Raw genomic sequence first — 20,420 nt, 5'->3', positions numbered from 1 at the left:
TCTGAGATGGCAAGTGCAGGTTCTCCCGTGGATGTCCCTCCTTGGGTTGATTATACGTCTGTGCTTGGCTCATCTGTGTGTGCCAGTCACACACGGGTGACCGGCCTCGCAGCTTGTGATCGTTGCCCCTGATGGCGTCCCCTGGACCGGTCCTGGCAGTCTGGCCTGAGGTGACTGATTTTATTGCAAGAAAAACAGAGCCTCTCGCGTCAAAACTCTGCAGCTTTGGGTGCGTTAACTTCTGCTGCAGGCTTGTGGGTCCACTGAGGGGTGAGTTTGGCTCCCTTGGCCGGGCTGGCCACATCTTTGGGAGCCGCTTTCTTATTCATTAAAGTCCTGCTGGTCACAAACTCATCTGCCATCCTCGCAGCATCTACATGGGTCTTAGGTTTACGGTCAAAGACCCATGTCCTCACGTCCGAGGAAAGCTGCTGCAGCAGTTGCTCCTGAAAGATCAAGTCCAGTAGGGTATGGAACTTGGTAACCTCACTACCCTCCACCCACTGGGTCCCATACAATGCCATGCAGGCACCATTATTCACATAGGATTCCCGGGGTGATAGGGGGGCCTTTCCCCAGTCCGGAACTTGCCCCGGTATGCTTCTGGGGTGAGGGCGTACTGGGTGAGCAACATGCTTTTCACATGACCGTAGTCATCGGCATCCACGCGTGGAATACCCTGCAGAGTTCGTTTGGCCAGACCGGACAACAAGGGGTTTAATCGCAGAATCATGTCCCATCGGGGAACCCTGTATCGGTGACACTGCGTTTCAAAGTCATTTAAGAAAGCATCTATCTGGTCTGTGCCATCCACAAACTTGCTGGAGCTGTGGTGTTCCACCCGGGGAATATCCTGTTCCCTGTTGACAAGGTGAGAGTCGGGGCTTTTAAGTGCACTGCGGCGAGCATCTGTATTCTCTCCGATGCTGTAGCCCTTTCTCCCCATGCGGCCAGGAGTGCTGTGAGCCCAGGGGCGGCAAGTCTGGCAGCCGCAACGTCTACCTCCTCCGCACCCACTGGCACGAAGCCACCAATATCCAGGTGGTCACTTGCTCCCTCTCCATGTCCTTGCAGCTCTGGAGCTGGATTGACCTCCTGACTCCGGGCTGATTGGTGTCCGCTGCCACTGCAGCTAAGGGGCCATGCCCCTCCGGTGGAGTAATTCGGGCTTCATGACTCTCAGAGTCCTCCTCCAGTTGCACCTTTGACCGACCGTCTGTCGGTAGTCCATAGCACATCGCTCCACGACTCGAGCTCGGTCCCAGGACCAGAACCGTCCTGAGCGTTGACTCATGTTGTGACCGCAAGCACAGGGATATGGGCAAAGGGAAAGGTGTACTATCTCGTGCTCTTGTGAAGTGTGTGTAAGTTGCCACTTGTCTTGGGACATCGCAATCAATGAGTTTCCCCACTATGTTACAAAATCCCGCAGGAGACTATACCATAGGCTCAATCAGCAGCCCACCGCTGCCACAAGTAAATAAGCCTGTCACGGAAGACCAAGTCTTAGCAACACATTAATACCGGGATTCTAGATTGAGCACAAGCAAGGCAAAATAAATTGTAATTTATTTCCTTTTAAGACAAACATACAATTCGTCACAATTACACTTAATAAACACTTACTAGGATGGGGAAACAAAATAAAATGTCCACGGAACGAATGACTTGAAAACAAAGTCTCTGGGCACCCCTGCACGCATGCAAGTGGGTGCGTGATTTGAGCCGTGCGACAATCCTTGGCTAAGAGCGCAAGTTGCCACCCCTGTATCTACGCCGGAGGAAATCTTTTCGTGAAGTCCTTACAGGATTCGTTCGGGAATCCTTAGCTCAAATGAATTCTAGAAGAGGGGCGCGATCCTTGGTTACGATGTAGTTAACCCCCACACTCCGGAACCGCTGACACTGTAACTTGGACGGATCTTGGTGAATCTCAGATGAATCTAACTAGGACTGGGCTGCAGGCATTTTTATAGGGTTAAGGGTCCTATCTGTAACCTACCTAGCCAATCCTCCTGTTGGAACAACCTTTCCCACCTATCTCAGACTTGCCAGTAGCTCACAAAACGGGCAGAAGTTGCTTCCCGGTTTGCTAAGAGCATGCGCTAACTTGGCACCGAAGCTGCTTAGCATACCGGGCCCAACCTCTTACCTGGCGACAGCAAGTCTGGGGTTTGGCTACCAAGTGTTGATAGCCGATACTTCGCACCACTATCTGGTACTTTGCAATATTCCGGCCGCCTTAACACCTAGGGTCTCTGATGCTTTTCAACTCCGGACTTCTCTAGAAACTGGGGCACCAACTCAGCAGGGTGCCCTTTGAAGTACGGAGATGAAAAATCCCCCAGCTCATCCACCCTTAACATATTGACATGCAAATGGATTCATTGCCAGGCTGACAGGCAAGGGTTCCCTTCTCTGCATTTTAAAACATAGCTGAAACACATTTTATTTTTATATATGGTCTCTGTATGTGTGGATGTTACAAAAACAACATGTATGTGTATGTTACATCCTCAACTATCTTCATTCCAAAAATTAGAGTGCTAGCTCCTTCCTAACAAAAGTTAGCTACTTAATTGAATAGGCTCTATGATGTGGTTTGCGGTTTGACTCATGGCATACAATGTATCACTGCTTGCCAGGATCGGTAACTGCAGAAGCACTCCACCAATTGACCTTAATTGGTTAACGAGACCGTAGGATACATTGTTGCATTCCGCCACTTCAAATAGACCGCAAGCCACTTATTCACTTGTGTTTGTTTTTAAGACTTCCCCGAAGGGGTTGCGGTTTAGGAAGTGATACAGAGCTTCAATGTAGACGCTTTCCACAGACACGCTTATTCAATTAATACTCGACACAGCGCTAGGAGCTCCCCCTTGTGTCGCAAACACATTTTGCGCATACATCATACATTAATAGGACTGCAGCTAGTTCCTGAGCTGCAGAACTGACACTTCCTTTTCACTGTATGGTCCAGGGGACATTACAGATGATATATAAGGGAAACATGGTATTGTGGTGACCATATAATGTAACCCCTTCATCCCCAACAAGGTTTAGGGGTAGCCAGCCGGGCATAATACCTTTATTATTGGCCTGGTTAACCCCTTCACCGCCAAAGCGGAGAATGCTGTTCTCACAGTACTTTGTGCTGACATACACACAAATGTTCCAAACAATAGGGGAGCCAGATAGGCACACACACACACACACACACACACACACACACACACACACACACACACACACACACTCTACCTCCGCTGAGGGAGGGAGGAGGGAGAGAATGGAGCTGGTTCCTGGCCGGGGGACTCACAGAGACAGCTGACATCCCGGCACAGCCTGCGTGAGCTCCCCCCCGCTCGCAGACTCACAGCTTCTCTGCACAGATCAGCTGCTGCAGATGCCGGGTTAGTGCTGCTGTGGGGGCTCTATGGGAGAGTTAGCCCCGCTCCCTCCCTCCAGCAGACGCGGAGTCCCTGATCGCAGTGGCCATTTAAAAAATTTTTTTTAATCGCAATCCCGGTTATAACGCAGTCGGATCTGGAAGACCCCAGCTGTGTGTGTGTGTATATATATATGTGAGAAAAACCCAGCGCAAGATAATGGTATACAACTAATATTTAAATTAAATAGACTAGGGACAATGTAAATGATCATGAAATTAAGTCTCTGAAAGAAACAGAATATGGTGAAAGTACGTTTATATGTACGTATATAGTACGTACGAAAGTACGTATATATATATATATATATATATATATATATATATATATGAACAACAAGAAAAGAAAGCGCTCGATCCTAGTGCAACATGAAAAAATACACTTTTAATAAAAATAAAAAATGAAAGGTCCAACAAATTTAAACTCACAAACGAATAAAAGGTAAAAGCATGTAATGAGTATACTCATTCGCCAACTGCACGATGTTGTCGCTCCTCTTGTATGCCGCTCTCTCCTTCTGTGAAGTGCCAGCTTCTTTGAACCGCCGTCCAGCAGAGGTACAGGAACTACACAGCCTCTCACGATGTTGTTGCACATATCCTCCATTGCGGGGTCATATACCCAATACCTCCCATCCGGTTGCTGCCGGGAGAGTGGTGGACTTCCGGGTCACATCGTGAGAGGCTGTGTAGTTCCTGTACCTCCCATATTTACACACACACACACATACACACACATACACACCCATATATACACACACACCCATATATACACACACACTCCCATATTTACACACACACACACATACACACACACACCCATACATACACACACACACACATTCTCCCATGCACACACACACTCACTCTCTCTCTATACACCTTTTGGAAAGGCCGCGACCAGCACCACCACGCTCCCCCCCCCCCATCTCCTGCTCCACGGGGACCTGAGGGGACATCCTCGCTCCCATCACCCGCCACGCTCTCTGACGCGGGACCGGGGGGAAGCAGGGACATGAGGGGGCATCCCCGCTACCATCTCCATAACTGCGGGCAGCAGGAGCGCCGGGGAGTGGAGGGAGGTGGGGGAAGGCACAGATAATACTTACTGTGTCCTCCATGGGAAAAGAATGGCTGCTCGTTGGGGGCTGGCTCATATAGAGCCAATCAGCTGTCAGGGAGGGGGAGTTTTTTTTTTTTTTTCAGCCAGCGCGAACAGGGAAATTTCAGCGCGAGCAGGGAAAATTTAAAAAAACAAACACGTGTGGTGCTTGGGCCAATATTTACTCGCCCGGGGGTTAAATCCTCTCGCCCCGGGCGTGTAAATGTATATGATTGTCGAACACTGTATATATATATATATATATATATATATATATATATATATATCACAACAAGAGAAAAAATATTAGCGCCAACCTATCACTATATAATATCTCTATAAAAATAAAAGGTGATTGTAAAAATAAAAGTAAAAATAATACAGATAAGAATAAAAAACCTATGCTAAGCACAGTGGATAGAATAAAAATTAATGTATTAAACTAATAAAATGCATAAAAAATACATAAAAAAAGAAAATGTCCAGAAAATTATATATAAAAAATATATACAAATCCCAAGATATTCCAATTGCTATCCAAAAGAGTCTCTGCAGCCCGAATGAAGGGAACACCACTTCCTTGAGGATATCTACAAAAACACAGAAAAAACAGGCGCACTCATAGCGTAAAATTGTATAACAATAAATTTATGGAATAAGGGATAAAAATACACACTCACAAACAGAGCTGAATAAAATGCATTTTTGAGTACAACTCAGCCCGTTCAGACGCAGGAACCCAAAGGAGGACTTCGGTGTGATGTCCGCGGTGTGTCTTGCCACAATAGCCCCTCTATGTCCCAGCAGGGACCGAAAGCCACGAGGGACGCCGCCTTCCCCTTGCTCCGGCGCTACACAGAGCATACACTGAATCAAATCTCACGTGAGCTCGATGACGTCAGCGAGGTTTCAGCCGGAGAGAGTTCACAGTGTAAACAGGAACTTGAATGTCTGAATGGCTGGTAGCAAAATGCTAGCAACGCAGCAAAAGTGCAATATATGCAGATGAGTGTCAGTATAAAATATACAAACTGGACAGTAGGCTCCACAGCAATCTCTACGCGTTTCGTCTCGAACGAGACTTCATCAGGAGTTAATAGCATAGGCATTAAACACAGTTATATAGTACATAAGACCAATCAGAGCATAGAAGACAGAGGATTAGTAATGAGATACACATGATGAGTAATAGGGTTGGATTAACCCCCATATATGCCAAAGCACACATAGATACGGATTCACAATTTTAATCCTAAGGACCAAATATATTATTGCATATAGTATTAAGCGCTTCAACTAGTGCATTAATTATATATCACAATTGTAAAACAAAAATTAAGCACACAAGTTAACCAAAAAGGTTAACCAAAAAGATTAAGTAGAATGTCATTGGTAGATAACTTGCATAGTAACATATATATAATACATATAATACAAGAAACAGATGTCAATTCATGGTAAACAATACCCTAAGTATAAAGAGATGGCTGAATAACCACTAAATGTAGAAGGAGATAAAATAGGTATTATAGAGACTCAGAGGGACCCAGGTGCAAAAAATAAGACAGAGGAGCTAACAAAAAAGCTGAAAATGTGTAATAAATATAATATAAAAAAAAATATAAAAAAAAAATATATGTAAAAAAAATAAATATATATATATGTGGAAAAAAAAGAGGTGTATGAATGAAAAATAAAAAATGTATGAATAAAGGTGAAAGTGTGAATAAAAATGAAAAAAAAAAAAAAAACTACATAAAAGTGGCAAATAAAAATAAAGATATAAATGTAATAAAAAATGTGTGAACAATGAAGGATACTGGACCAATGGTGGTCACGCAAGCAAAGTCAATGGTACCCATATAAATGATGTAGATTAGGCCAAGTTAAGAATGAACAAATGATTTGGTATATAAATGTAAAAATACTGAGCCACTGTGGTGTAATGGTGCCCACAAGGAGGGAACAAAATAAATCGTTCAACCCAGACCTCCCTGCTAAGCACCACACCTCACAGTAGACAAAATGATGTAACTAGACTACTGTACTGATATCTATTGTGTCATTGAGACCCCCCGGAACCAATGTACCAATTACATATATCCAGTAGGTCTCCCTGACACACAATTTTTTGAACCTATCATCCTCCGAAAGGGAAGGTGAGATGGCCTCGATACCAAAGATGGACAGAGAGCAGGGACCTTATTATGCATAGTATCAAAATGTCGTGATAGACAGTGCGACTGAAGGCCATGTTGGACATTTCTACGATGCTCGAGAAATCTAGTACTAATCGTCCTAGACGTGCGGCCCACATACTGTAGGCCGCAACGACAGGAAATAAGATATATAATGTATGTACTAAGACAATTAATATGATGTTTGATTTCATGTTCAGAGCCGTTAGAAAAGGATTTAAAGGTGTTAATTTTACTTAGATGCCCACAAGTGATACACCTAGTTCTACCACAGGAAAAGTTACCCTTTTTAGATGTTAGAGGTGGTGGTTTAATGGTTGGCTTAAGTCTACTTGGGGCAATCATGGTCTTTAGGCATCTTGCTTTTTTAAAGACAATAGGAGCTCGTGTTGGCACCCTGGAACCTAAAATAGGATCATTTTGAATAATGTTCCAGTGCCTGTTGATAATATGTTTGACCTGATAGGCCAGTCTATTGTACTTAGTAATGAACTTAGGAAAAGAATGCAAAGGATTCCCGCTAAATCTTCAAGGCCAGCATGATCAGATCTGGTCCTGGACCTCTTGAGTAGAGCACTCCTATCAATACTTCGAGCGTCATCAAACGCCCTCTGCACCACCGTTCCATCATACCCCTTTTGGAGAAACTTATTAATTAAGGTCTCTCCTTGATCACAGAAATCTGAGTTGAGGGAACAATTACGGCGAATCCTAAAGAATTGGCTTCTGGGGATGTTGTTCAACCACTTTTTGTAGTGGTTGCTACCGTATTGCAGGTACCCATTGGTGGAGACAGGTTTAAAGTGTGTTTTACTATGTATCCTCATGTCCGACCTATCAATGAACAGCTCAAGATCTAGAAATACCACCATATCTGGATGTATGGTGTGGGTAAATTTAAGCCCCATGTTGTTATCATTAAATGATTCTAGTATATCTTTCAGTTGGCCCTTATCACCATCCCAAATGATAATAATGTCATCTATGAAACGACCATAGAATACCAGACCAGCCACCAGCCGTGCATTGCCCCAAACATGGAGGTTCTCCCACAACCCCATGAAGAGGTTCGCATAGCTGGGAGCAAATCTGGTACCCATGGCCGTTCCACAGGTCTGCAAATAAAAAGTACCATCAAAAGTGAAATAGTTATGTGTCAAGATCTCTTTATACTTAGGGTATTGTTTACCATGAATTGACATCTGTTTCTTGTATTATATGTATTATATATATGTTACTATACAAGTTATCTACCAATGACATTCTACTTAATCTTTTTGGTTAACCTTTTTGGTTAACTTGTGTGCTTATTTTTTGTTTTACAATTGTGATATATAATTAATGCACTAGTTGAAGCGCTTAATACTATATGCAATAATATATTTGGTCCTTAGGATTAAAATTGTGAATCCGTATCTATGTGTGCTTTGGCATATATGGGGGTTAATCCAACCCTATTACTCATCATGTGTATCTCATTACTAATCCTCTGTCTTCTATGCTCTGATTGGTCTTATGTACTATATAACTGTGTTTAATGCCTATGCTATTAACTCCTGATGAAGTCTCGTTCGAGACGAAACGCGTAGAGATTGCTGTGGAGCCTACTGTCCAGTTTGTATATTTTATACTGACACTCATCTGCATATATTGCACTTTTGCTGCGTTGCTAGCATTTTGCTACCAGCCATTCAGACATTCAAGTTCCTGTTTACACTGTGAACTCTCTCCGGCTGAAACCTCGCTGACGTCATCGAGCTCACGCGAGATTTGATTCAGTGTATGCTCTGTGTAGCGCCGGAGCAAGGGGAAGGCGGCGTCCCTCGTGGCTTTCGGTCCCTGCTGGGACATAGAGGGGCTATTGTGGCAAGACACACCGCGGACATCACACCGAAGTCCTCCTCTTTGGGTTCCTGCGTCTGAACGGGCTGAGTTGTACTCAAAAATGCATTTTATTCAGCTCTGTTTGTGAGTGTGTATTTTTATCCCTTATTCCATAAATTTATTGTTATACAATTTTACGCTATGAGTGCGCCTGTTTTTTCTGTGTTTTTGTATATATATATATATATATATATACACACATATACACACACACACACACACACACACACACACACACACACACACACACACACACACACACACACACACACACACACACACACACACACACATATATCTTATTATATATTAGTGAAAGCACTGTATGCCTGTCTGCATCTTCCTGTGTCCCTAAGGACAATCTGATTGCACCTTTGGCCTGTCACTCCGCCATGACCAATATTAACCCCCCCACCACCCCCCCTCCCCGAGGCTACTGCGCTGTGTGACCCCAACATTAACCCCCCACCCACCCCCCCAGGCTACTGCGCTGTGTGATCCTCACATCACCAACGGACACCACACGTGGCCGCAGCTCCTCCGGAGATCACACCACACAGAACCAACATTAACCACCCCCCCCCCCCCCCCTGAGGCAACAGCGCTCTGTGATACTCACATCACCAACGGACACCGAACGTGGCCGCAGCTCCTCCGGAGATCACACCACACAGAACCAATATTAAACCCCCCCCCCCCCCCGAGGCAACAGCGCTCTGTGATACCAACATTAACCCCACCCCCCTCCCCCCCCCCCCCCCGAGGCAACAGCGCTGTGTGAAACTCACATCACCAACGGACACCGCACGTGGCCGCAGCTCCTCCGGAGATCACACCACACAGAACTAACATTAACCACCCCACCCCACCCCCCCCGAGGCAACAGCGCTGTGTGATCCCAACATTAACCCCCCACCCCCCCCCCCCCCCCCGAGGCTACTGCGCTCTGTGATCCTAACATTAACAATACAACATTTACACATACTTATTCACACTTCACATCCCGGGCAACGCCGGGTCTCTCAGCTAGTATATATATATATATATACACGGTTGCATGATAGGTAATAGTCTGTCTTGGAAAAGATTTACACAAAATGGCTGCTGTGACAATCTCCTCACTAACTATCATTTTGGCTCCCGCCCCTTATTTACATTTGACCAATCAGAAGTTTATCTGAGTCAGTGTGTAGTTGGGCTACATGTATTACTCGGGCATTGCAGTTGTGCTTTTGTTTTCAGCACATGGATTAATGCAACTTCCTGCCTGAGAGGGCGAGGGAGGGAAACAGCAGGAATTGAATACACAAACCTTGTTTCATCTCATAACAATATGCTCAGGCAAGGGCCCCATGCTTTAAGGTGTGCAGTATGAGTTGTAGCTGCTAGGATTGCAGCACAATGCTGCCATGACATGATCTATACAGATGTAATGGGTGTTAAAATGTATGTGTGATCCATGGTATGTCTGCGCGCGCCTTTTCCTACCACACCACCCCCACTGAATGACCGCTTGCGCACACCCTTTTAATTCCCGCCTGCGCGCACCACCCCCTCTCACCACTCTCCAGTAATGCCCGCCTGAGCGCCCTTCCCACACACGCCACCCCCCCCCTCACCGCTCCAAAATACTCATCTCTGTCCCCCATCCGCCACTAGCCGCCTCTCCCTCTCTCAACCCCTCCGGAATAATTAAACATATGTATGTGTCCCCCATGCACACTCACCCACTTACCCTATTTCAACCATTTTCACAGCTGTCCCGGATCGACACCTATCGCCTATCACCCGCACAGCGGATAACCTTTGGATCGCTGCCTAACTACCACTCCTACATCTGGAAGTCTCACCCCTCAACGCCTGCCGCCACAACCCCCCCCCCCTCACCTTTTACCCACTTGACCACCTGTACACCAATGAAAGGTTCCTGCCTCTCCGCCTGCCACCTGTCACCCCCCCACCCTCAACGACCCGCCTCTCCCACCCCCGCCTACACCCCCTCTTAACTAATTCGTTGCACACCTTCACTCGCCCCATCCCACCCAGACTCCCCTTCCACCCCCCTCTAACACACACAACTCACACCCCCTCTTACCCACCCCTGCTCAATCAGACACTTACCCACCGCCTCTCACCCACCCTATAACTACCACCTTTCAACCACCCCCCATCATCCCCTCTGACCTACAGCACCCTCAGTCTCCCCAATGTGTAATTGCAGAACTAGGAGAGCGTGTCTCATTGTGCCGGAGAGCCATTGTGTGGACGCACACCATCGGAGGTACCCGGCTGTGGTTAAGGAAAGATTTCTACACGCCTCCAGCTACGAGACAGGAGCTCCATACCGGCAGACGAACAACAGGAGACTGACGCTCGCGTCCAATGCGCATGTTCTACCGAATTGTTGTGAGTGACCTGATTTTAGCTCATGTTAATAAAACCTTGTACTTTTTACACTATGGAGCCCGTGCTGTCCCTTTTTGTTTTCTACAAGTATAGATGTCTATATATCTATATACATACATACACACCATATACATTTTAAGTTATGGTGGGTGAAAAAGGCAACAAAAAACCTTCACCATTGGCATATAGCCAATAAAGAATATCACTTGTGAGCACAAGAGTGAAATGACTAAATAGTGAAATAACTGTGATATCATAACTCAATAAACATAAAAATGTTAGATATCTATATCTAATCACTTGTGAGCACATTCACATGTCTTCGACAGGTCTGGAACCCTGCCTTTCAACCATTATCACCTAGCATACAGTGCTTCCACAGCAGCACAGGATTCTGGGAAATGACATGCAAATGAGCACATGTGTCACCTTTTGCCTGAAAGACCATTTACATGGAGCCCATATAAGCTAATGCTCGCTGTTCACACAGCTTGTAAGCACAGCACGGGATTAGAGGCAAACCCAGTGAAACCACTCACTGACATATTTCAACCTTAATGGGTCTCATCAGTGAGAGGTTGGTTCATACTGGCTTTGCAATGTGTATGTGTTAGACATCACACACACACACGCACGCACGCACGCACGCACACACACACACACACACACACACACACACACACACAGTGGGGAAAATGCAAACACAAACAAAATGCACAATCATGGGTCATCATGACATCCCAGCACCCAAAAAAAGGTCTTTCATCACATGGTACACCCACCAATTCCCTTCATTGCCGTAGCGGTTAGTCACTGAGGTAATGAAGGGGGGTTATTAATGTATTTTAATATTGTTGATGTGTTTATTTATTATTGGGTTAACATTTATCGCCAATGTAGTGACAAAGTGAGAATATGACGTAAGGGGGGGGGGTCTGACATAACAGCACTGGGATCTATGCAACCATTTTAAGTCAGCATCCATCTTAGGTTTTGTCTGAGTGAACGGGTTATGAGATGGACGTTTTTGAATGAGGTTTTTGCTTTCAACTTTCAAGTGAGAATAAACCAAGCAGCTAACTGAAAAACCTTGAGCAAAGTGCCAATGTTATGAAAAAGGCCAGACTGATAGGGATGGTTTCTGTATGTAGAGAAAAGGTCACCAGCGTAATAAAGTATTATTGCTGAATCATCTCATTTAGACATCCCATAATGTCATTAACTCAATGTATTCGTGTGCATAATTTGTTTACCTTTTACGCTTACGTAGTGACGACACGCAACCTTGTAGAGGGGGCGTGGGTTTAGTATTTTGTGTATAAATAATGCCTGTATGCTACCATGTCTTTGGGAGGGTTTTATTTTGAAAATCTCCTCTGCGTGTGCACCGCACAAGCAATAAACTTATTTGTCATTCTGCAAAATATATCCTCAGACTTGTGTTGTTATTTCACAGAGCTTTATCAGATGGCGCACCGAATAGAAACCCAAAAAACACCGGAAGCTGAGCACCTGGAAAAACCACTCCTCGGTCACTCAAATCTGAGCGCTCGTAAGAATCAAGGTAAAAGGCACCTTTTGAGGAAAGCCTGAGTTTAAAAGTTGTTTTGAGTGATGTGTAGAGAGATGTGTTTTGAAGGGTGTCTCAATCTGTGTTGACGGGTTAACCTAGCAGTGTCAAATAAATTTATTTGTCTGTTCCTGTATCCATTTTAAAGTGTTAAGTTTTAAGTTTTATTGGGATTAAGGTGAGAGTCCCGTTAAAATTTTTGGTGTTTTGGTGATGAAGGTGAGTGTTTGTATGCTTAAGGGATTGTTTTTCAGACTGTCCTGGGTTGTGATAAATATTTTTGTTGTCTGAGCAGGAAGGGTCCCTGATTGTACATTTGCTCTGTCTTGTCAGTAACATACCAAATGAGGTTATTTATGGATATCTGTTTAGAAGGTCTTATCTGTATCCATGTTATAGAAGTATAAGGTTTATCAGGGCTGGGTTGGACCCGCTGAAGTAATTCAAATGTTTTCTTGGGTATAGTTATGGTGAAAAAATCAGAACAATAACATGCCAAAAGAGTTGTACGTAATCAGCTTGCGCTGATTATTGTATCAGGTGTATTGTACAGGTCAATTAACAGTTGATTTCTGTAACCGAAGAAGTATTGTACAGGTCAATTAAATTTGATTTCTGTAACAGGAGAATAATGGGAAACCAAAGTTCTCAACATTTGCCGTTAGAGGTTGTGTGTCTGCAGACAGAAATAATAAAGAATGGATACAGAGAACAAGAAGAGACAATATAAATATGTTTTGTTGGCCAATGAAAAATACATGCAAGTTCAAATGAAAAATACATGCAAGTTCAAATGAAAATACACATGCAAGTCCCAGTGAAAAACATGCCACCCCAATGAAAAAAGTTTGTTTGCAATAAATTACTATAGAAGGAAGCGTGAACCTATGAGCAGCCGCACCGGTTTTCTTATTCGTAAGAATGCGAACGCAAGGGCTCATAGTGGAACCTTCTAACTTTCAGTAATCCCTGTGTGTCTGTGGTAGTATAAATCTTTGGATTTTATGAGGTTTTTGTGGCAAAAGTCAAGCATGGCGTGACCGGCTGGCGGACACCGCAGAAATCAGTTATGAACGTATAAGCTTTTCCTTCCATTTCCCCACATGCAATAAGTGGTTATAAATCATTTCCTGATATAAACTCAAGTTTCGGTGCCGGCAAGTAAAATTGTTGCGCCCTTAATGGAGAGTGGTTAGATGGATTTGATACCCTAATGAATTTTTCCTGAATGATTACCTGTGTGAAAGATAAACCATGCTAAGTATCACATGTGTGCACAAATCACCATCCAAAAACTTGCAAGTACGTACGAAAACATGAATATTTTTTGCTCACAATGAAATCAAAGGTCTGAAAGAAAGAGGATCAGAATCGCAGTAGCAGAGCGTGCCCCCACTTTTTTCTCCAGCGCGAGGAATGTGCTAAGATACAAAAGTTAACTCAGAAAGCTCCGGAGCATCAGAGTAGTTTTAAAGTCAGGTTATTTATGAGAGTAAAGAAAGAGAAGGGAACTTTTATTAATAGTTGCAGGGTGAAATTGTGTGGTAATAGGGGAGAAATGTCTTTCTTTTATTTGTTTGTTATTTTTGTGATGTTGTGTGGCTGTGTGTGAGAGAAGTTTTTGTATTGTGTGTGTTCTGTATTGTGTTTAATGAGTAAAAACACATTTTCATTTTATTTCTAGAGGATTAAGATGTTTGGGAATATTTTGTGTTCAAAAATGTGGGTAAAAGATCATAAGCATTGTTTGAAGTATATATTGTATTGTATGTTTTCATGTATATAACGCCATTAATATGCACAGCGCTTCACAGGAGTGGTGCACGTCGTAATCATATAGGTAGCAAAGGGTAAAGGTAAGAGGTCATGAAATAAGTGATCCAGACATAAAAGTAACATTAAGGAAGAGAAGTCCCTGCTCTGAGGAGCTTACAATCTAACTGGTAGGTAGGGAGAGCATACAGAAACAGTAGAATTTGATTAGAAGCCAGGAGAGGAGTTTCAGGAGGGGAAACGCAGAATCAGAGTTTTAAGAGTAGAGTGATTCTGGCAGCAGCGTTTGGGAGAGATAGTAGGGAAGACAGGTGAAGGTCAGGAAGCTGGGATAGCAGGGGATTACAGTAAGCAAAATGGGAGAGAATGAGGGTCTGAATCAGAGTTTTAATAGTTGAGCAACAGAGGAACAGGTGTATCTTTGTGATATTGTGGAGGAAAAAGTGACAGTTATAGAAATGTTGTGAATGAAAGAGGAGAATATGAGAGAGAAGTTGGGAGTGATCCCTAAGCAGCGTGCTTGAGCTACTGCATGGAAGATTCAAGAGTAATGTGAAACTAGATAATAGGGTCAGGTTTGGGAGGAAGTGTGAGGAACTCTGTTTTTGCCATGTTAAATTTAAGGCAAAAGAGGGCCTTCCAGGATGAGACAACAGAGAGACATTCAGAAACTTAGGTTTGTATGGCACGTGTAAGGTCAGGGGTTGAAAAGTAAATGAGGGTGTTGTCAGCATAGTGGTGATATTTAAACCCAAGAGATGTTATTAGGTCAATTAGAGAGAGTGTGTACAGAGAAAAGAGAAGAGTGTGGGCCACAGAGGCAAATGCTGCAGGGAGTAATAGGAGCAGAGTGTAATGACCTCTGTCTGGGGCAGCATATAGGTCATCAGTTATTTTAGTGAGAATTGTCTCCGTGGAGGGAGGAGTGCAGAAGTCAGATTGTAGAGGGTTAAGGAGAGAATGGGTGTTGAGAAAATGGAGCAATCAAGAGAATACAAGACAAGTTCAGTAGTTAGAAAGACAGGCCAGGTCAAGCTTGCTATTTTTGAGTCATGGTATAACTATTACATGTTTTAAGGAGAATGGAAATGTAGCAGAGTAGAGGGAGAAGAGGAGATCAACAGTGATGGTGACACTCTTTTGAGACAGTGGAAAAAGAGTCAAGGAAAGCAGGAAGAGAGTAGGAAGCGGTGTAGGAAAAAGAGGGAATATTCTGGTGTATGGATTCAACCTCTTGCTTAAAATAGTCAGCAAAGTCCTGAGATGAGATGAAAGAAGAGTTAATGAGGGTTAGACTTGTGAGTGTTGACTAATGGAGAGAAATAGGTGTGTGTAGCTTGAGAAAGGACAGAATTGCAACAGGATAGCATAACTTTGTAGTGAATGAAGTCAGTGAAACTATAAAAGTTCAAAATAGAAAGCATTAAAAAGAACTGAGTGGAGGGAAATAGCATGAGCGTGTGGAGTTATTTGTGTGTTAAGAAGTTATATAAACCTTAGCTATATAAAAGCCTGTGGGTTAATTTTTAAAAGGCCATAAAAAATGTAGTTCTTAGGGCTCTGGATAAAGCTCCATGTATTTAAACTTTAAGCAAAGGCTCCAATCCAATAATTATTATTTTTCAGGAAGAAGCCGTGGTGTACAGTTATCTTATCTTTTCAGGGTCAATTGGCGAAACGCCCAGAAACAAAATGGCTCTTTGCCCGGAAACAAGTCTTATAGAAAATATTTTTTCTTTAGTCAGATGAATATGCAGAGTGTCTTTAAAATGATAAAGCTGACCGTGTGCTCAGCACTGTGCAAAGAGATTATGTAAAGTAAGACATTAGTGTGAAGTCTTATACAAAAATATTTGTCTATTCTGCAAAATATAACCTCAGACTTGTGTTGTTATTTCACAGAGCTTTTATCAGATGGCGCCCGAATAGGGACCTGGGATATATAATATCTGGGATATATAATATCTGGGAGCCCCATTGAGAGGGCCAAGTTATCCACAGTGATAATCAATGGTTTTATATGTAAACTATATTTTGAATGTTCTTTTTTGTTTTGCTTTAAACATGTATATATTTCTTGTTAATGTTTAAAACCACATTTGTCTAATAGGGATATTGGGCATTAGTCTAGAAGAGGGGCGGAGGTAGGGGACGTGGATGATGGTGGTAGTTGCCCCGGGGAGGGTGATTAGGCTTCCTGTGCTGGGGGGTGCTGATGAGGGGTTAACCCCTTAATTACCTTAGCGACTAGAATGGCAATGCTTTACTGGCCACTTACGGGGTCAACAGGGTTAGGTAATGTTTTTTTAAATAAAGTATTAATACCTTTGGTGCCTGTGGTATACCTTGGTAACCACAGGCATGAAATGGGTTAATGCTATTTTGATCATAGGTTTCTGTAATACGAGACATTACAGAAGCCTATGATAGAAATATTAACCCAAGGCGGTATGTAACACATTATTAACTGTCGCTTTGATTACCATATCGCGAGATTGGCCCAAATATCGCACACCGTATATTATTACCTCGATCTTGATATATAACACCTTAAAATTGCGGTAATAATACCCGTTAGTTTATTATTTCCCCGGGTGCGATATTACCTCCACTTTAACGGAATTTGATGTATCTGAGCCGTAGTGTTTTGTTTATGCCTGCGGGACAAACCAAGAACTAGCCATGCTTTACTAGCCACTAAGGTGGCAAAGGGGGGTAGTGTAGTGTTTATATTATCCCCTTTATGGTCAGCTAGTTATCGAAACCGATGGACTACTAAGGGGTTAATATGTACTGTAATAACTATTTTATCATCTATTCCATGTTGGTTTAGCTTAACTTGCCTATGTATATAAGTATGTTGGCCATAATATACATAAGAAAGACAGGGCTAACGCCATCCTGGAGTAGGTGATAAAATATTTGCGGTATTTCTACCGTTCATCCCGTTCCGATAAATATCAGAACTTGATGTATGGCAGTTTTTACTTGAAAATGCAGTATTATGCCTGTTTTGTATCAGTTACGATGCTTTTAACGGGTCCGATAAAAAGTGCTTTATTTTTGCCGCTGCAACGCCGATTCATTGCACGATAATAATAAGGCACTGTTTTTATGGGCAGTAATACGGCATTTTTGGTTACCGCAGCTTGATGTATCCGGCCCTTTGACTAAAGTCAGGTTTAGTGATATTAAGTTCTAGTTGACCCGTAATGGTGTATGCAGTACTATCAATATTTGCAATTTAACATCAGTAATAAGACAATAGAGATGTAAATACCACATAACACACATATTCTTGATTACCTAGTGCTGGCGCGTTACTTTTCCACAGCGTACCCCACTTGATATGAAGCTCTTTCCATATTCATCTCCATACCAGACTAGGAGCTCTGTGTGTGGGGGGAGGACTGTGCAGGTTCTGTAGTAGATTTTCCTGTGGTCCTGCAACGCCACAAGGTTCTGTTCTTCCTCAATTCTCGCACAATTTACAAACCTAAAATTGGGACAGTTAGTGAGGTCTCAAAGTAATATCTAAAGGAAGAGCTAAAAAAAGATACAAGTTGTTAATAATGTGACTTGTCTTTTCTTTCTTCTCTACAGTTTTTGAGGTGAACATATATATCGCGTAGGGTTGTCACAACGCCATACCAGCTGATGCGGAAGTCACCATCTTGGAATAGATACACGAGGAGTGGTCAGACTCTATTCAATCCGCTTGGCGGATATATGTCTATATACATACATACATACTTACAAACTTACAGTGCTCTGCATTTAAGCCGCAGGTTATGCGGCTGTGCTCTGATCTCTCTGCTGCAGTTGGAGACACACACACACACACACACACACACGTTCTCTCTGTGCCTCTCACAGAGGGCTGGAGCAGCACAGGCAGAGCTGCTGGTTTTGTCTTTGAAATGCAGATAATGGCTTAGTGTGCCTACCGCGTGGTTTACTTACATCCCACCTAACAAACTGAGACGGCACAGTTTTGTGGAAGTAAGAATTGGTCACAGCTTTATTGCCTTAACCATACTTGAAAATAAACCGTCAGCCAGTCGCTATTCATTTGTCGTCAGCCCTATTCTCGGTATCTTCCGGCGGGAGCCCTTCTTCAAACCGCCCTAATCTACCGTCCGGCGGATTACATCTCCCGACCGCCCCGTCATCCGCTCACCCTAGGTCCCCCTTATCATGGCCGCCTGAGCCTGCCCACATAGGATAGAGCCCAGCTTCCCTAGATTGCTGCCAGGGGTACAGCGCCCGACAGCCTGGATCGGTGCCTCCGGCCCGCACAATCTTTTCAGGGGGGACCACTATCTCTGGCACATCCGCATCGGGTAGAGCCCCATTTCAGGTATTCACGGTGTCCCTACGATGACTGGCCTGACAGTTCTGCCACCGGACTCATTAAGGCTACTTATTGGGGACTCACCCCACACACCAAGCTGTGACCCTAAACCGTGACTGGTCCCTCCTGTGCCAAGTACGCCCCCTGTCCTCAAATTCCACATGCTTCACAGTCAGCCCCCAGAAGAGAGGATGAACCTACGGATATCTCTGTCCACTTGTTGCTTTCCCTTCTCAATGCCCACCCAACTGCGCGCCCCCCTCCATACCAGCCGAGGTATAATTTCTGACCAAATAACGACTGGGTCACTCCAGAGGTCTTTAACACTGGCGCAGTCGGCGCGTATCTGGAGGATTAAGTCTAAAGACTTGGTGGACACCATTTCGTTCCTGCCCAGGTGGATCATTACCACGTGGGGCTTTCATCCATAGACTGCCAGCACACTTGTGGTGGTTGGCACCAAATCTCTCCAGCACATTCCTCTCTTATCCAGCCATCGTATGTTCATGCTCTCTCGTGGGATTCCCAGCTGCAGAACCAGCGTGCTCGCTGCCCGCTCCCGGGCCCAGTAAATGAAAGAATGACCTATCAGCCAGACTACCCTCGCTGCGCCTGCTTTTCCCGCTGTGAAGACAGAAAGCATGTTAGGACTGCACGATAATTTAATTACTCGCCTGCTGGGACCTAATGTACCCCTTGTAATCATTTGATTTCCACCTCCCCAGTTCCTTACTCTGCGCGATAGGCAGCCGCCACTCGGAGGCTACCGTTGCCGCCCCAATCTGAAACTAGTGGGGCCCAAAGTTGGTGGCTGTCACGATAGCTTGTGAAAGATTGTAATTTACACCAAAATATATATAACTGGGTTGAACTGGTACGAGACTTAGATATGATAAAATATAATTTATTCCTTGATAAAGGTGAACACACAAGATATAAAAATAACAGGCAAAATATGGACACTTACTTAAAGGTTAGGACAAGAAAGCCATCAGGATACAGGATGGGCCATTTCTTCCATAATTCAGTTGACATCACAGCAATACTTGCAGCTCATGAATGAAGACATTTGAGTGGTTCTGACTTATATACCATTTTTACCCTTTTCTTACACTCAAGGCGCCGAGCTGTCTAGCAAAAATCCCTTTGAAGCTCTATGAAGCAGATTTTTGACTTCCATTGTTAGTGTGAAGTATCACACTTAAAAACCACTCAGTTCCTTGGTTCCTGGGCCCAGCATAAACAATTAGGCAGTTAGCCTTTGATCACCGGGCTATGTTAATTCCTGCAGGATGCTCTTCCTGCCTATTAACATAAAAGATGGAGTCTGCAGTTTCCAGAACAGACCCAAACCACATATACATTTTAATACATACACATATTAAAATACCCGGTTCTGGTAGGTCCAGCGGGTCCAAACTTTCCAGACCTTAATGCCGGAACTGGGACACCATATGGTCCGAGTTTCAGCCCGCTAGGACCAGGGGAACCGGAGTTACACAAATATCACATAAACCGTTTCATATTTTATTATAAAAATCTCCGCTAAAAAGAAATCTCAGCGTTTCACTAAATCCCCATTGAAAATAACGGGCTCCACCGCCATCGGTTTCAATGGAGCAACTCCGCCGTTGTAGTCAATGGAGTTTCCTGCCATAGACTTTCAATGGGGAACCGCCGCC

At 43.9% G+C, this 20,420-nt stretch overlaps 1 protein-coding gene across 1 annotated transcript in view; it reads right to left on the bottom strand.

Annotated features, from left to right (window-relative positions):
- LOC142466907 (uncharacterized) overlaps nt 1-20,420 on the bottom strand; it is a 45,021-nt gene that overhangs the window by 12,561 nt on the left and 12,040 nt on the right. Inside the window, exon 2 of the mRNA XM_075572506.1 lies at nt 17,691-17,880. The gene's annotated coding sequence lies outside the window, so the exon portion shown is untranslated. The remainder of the gene's footprint in view (nt 1-17,690; nt 17,881-20,420) is intronic.

Source organism: Ascaphus truei, chromosome 15, assembly GCF_040206685.1.
Source record: "Ascaphus truei isolate aAscTru1 chromosome 15, aAscTru1.hap1, whole genome shotgun sequence".
NCBI lineage: Eukaryota > Metazoa > Chordata > Amphibia > Anura > Ascaphidae > Ascaphus > Ascaphus truei.
This window is presented reverse-complemented; position numbering and strand designations above follow the sequence as displayed.